At 47.1% G+C, this 2,154-nt stretch overlaps 1 long non-coding RNA gene across 1 annotated transcript; it reads left to right on the forward strand.

Moving 5' to 3' along the window:
• The first annotated feature begins 244 nt into the window (after positions 1–244).
• Positions 245–973, forward strand: LOC114007131 (uncharacterized). Its single transcript, XR_003548771.1, has 2 exons — positions 245–281; positions 669–973. It is a non-coding gene; the product is annotated as an uncharacterized LOC114007131 (long non-coding RNA).
• Positions 974–2,154: the final 1,181 nt, after the last annotated feature.

The following is a 2,154-nucleotide window of genomic DNA, read 5'->3' on the forward strand; positions in this document are numbered from 1 at the left end:
ATGGCTACGTCGCTGGACTCCCACGTAGTCGACCGCGGTTCGCGTCTCGGACCCAGTGGCTTAAAACTCACTCCGGGCGCATGTGCGTGCGTGCCCAAGATCCCGAGAGGAGAATGGAGGAGAAGGGCTTGCGGTGTGACCATCCCCCCTGGGGGGTGATTTCTCACTTTCTGTCTCTCTGTCTCTCTCTGTCTGGTTGGCAAGCACGCATCCTATAGCAAAAACCTCTCCAGAAAAGAAAAGACAAGACAAGACAAGACAAGACAAGACAACAGCAGGCAGTGAGTACTGTGGAACAAAGAGGTGGTCACTTGGGGCAGGGCACAGAAGTGCCAGCTTCCTGACTTTCTAGGGAGCCCTTTCACTCCCCTTCTCCTGTCCCCTCGGTCCAGGAAAAAGGAGGGCCAAGCAGATGTCCTCTTCATTGACTTACATTTCCCTCTTTCGCCGCTGTAAGTTAATATGCCAGACCTATGGCGATTATCCACAACTCTCTAGAAAACAGTCTTTCCGGGGATGCAGGCCTCAAGCCTCCTGGCCAACCTGTGCTAAGCCGGCTACTGGAAGTAGGAGAGGGGATGTCTTCCATCTTTGGAAGCTGTGTTTGGGGGGCTCTTGGCAAAGTGTTTTGCCCTTGCAAACTTGGATAACACAGATTTCCTCTTAAGATGCAGGAAAATTCCCTGGGGGAGATACAGAGAGCTGATCTTGCGGTAGAGCAGAGACGTTTTTCTCACACCGCCTTCCGAAGACGTCCACAGCAGACGGCGCTCCCTTTTAAACTCTGACTGTGTCACGCGGAGACAGAAGAACGCTCACGTCTTAGATAAGCAGCTCAGCAAACATCTCTGCACATCCACAATGAGTCAACTCGTCATACAAGCCTGCTTGTTTTAAAGGTGGTTCGGCCTCTTTAAAGCAAACCGACCGCTCTCACAGCCTGCAGACAACTAGACAACAGAGAACATTTCAGCACAGAAGGCCAGAACATTCCCTAATGCTCTTTAAACTGTCTTCTAAAAGCACAGGAGAGAAGAAAATGCACTCGGGTTGCAAGCAGTTCCTGGGTTTTTGGCACTTTAAGAGAGCTGGTGTATACAGAGGCCATGTGACGGGTTAACAGGGAGTTTAGATCTCTACATTTCTCAGTTTTCCTTTGTTTGTTCTTTTTTTTTAAATATTCTTACCGGGTAGTGATTCATCCTGTTTCTACAAAAAGACACACAGTTCAATGATATTCTAACACGACAGCCACACTCTTACAAACCTTGCCTCCAGGATTTTGTGAGAATCACATGTGATCAAATGAGATGATGTCTGTGAAAGGCTTTTAAAAGCCCAGGGTACTCATCAGCCGGGAGGTGGTATTCCCATACCCGTGAGAGGTGGCAGGCCCTGAAATGGCTACAGTGTCCTAAGGGCGCCTGAAAATTTCCGCCCATTTTCCAGAAAGGAACTTAAAGTGCCATATCAGGGGGATGCACGTTTTAGAATATTCAAATCTCAACAGAAAAGAAAAAAAAAATACCCTCCCATCATGCTGGAATCTGGTAAAAAGCTAGAATCTTGGTGACTCATTGCTTCCCCAAGGTCCTTATTTGGTAGCAGGCAAATAAAAATGATCATTTTCAGATTTAGATTTTTCTCAAACTGTGGTGTGAGCAGCTATTTTTACTTCTGCTTCAGTCACCATTCTCTGTAGTAGAAAGTGGATTTAGAGTTGTAAAAGCTGTTTTTTTTTCTTTTCATTTGGAGCCTAAATTTAAATACAGAATACAGCAACTAAATCATATCTTTTGGTCAGATACAGGAGTTAGGATATTTAAATCCAGTATCCCATTTCCATACTTGGAAGGACTCCGCGTCACTAACTTCCCATGTTCCCAGAGACTTAGCACTTCACAAGGCTACGTTCACAGCACCTGTTTCCATAGTACCTCCCTATAGGGCACCACAAGTGATTGGCAGATATGCTGTAACCAAGTTTTTTTTTTTTTTGGAGAGGTTTTTGCTATACGGCGCGTGTGCTTGTCAGACAGACAGAGACAGAGAGACAGAAAGCGAGAAGTCACCCCCCGGGGGGTGGTCATGCCGCAATCCCTTCTCCATTCTCCTCTCGGGATCTTGGGCACGCACGCACACGCACCCGGCGTG

The sequence above is a fragment of the Tupaia chinensis genome, unplaced genomic scaffold (genome assembly GCF_000334495.1).
Source record: "Tupaia chinensis unplaced genomic scaffold, TupChi_1.0 Scaffold000127_2, whole genome shotgun sequence".
Taxonomy (NCBI): Eukaryota; Metazoa; Chordata; class Mammalia; order Scandentia; family Tupaiidae; genus Tupaia; species Tupaia belangeri.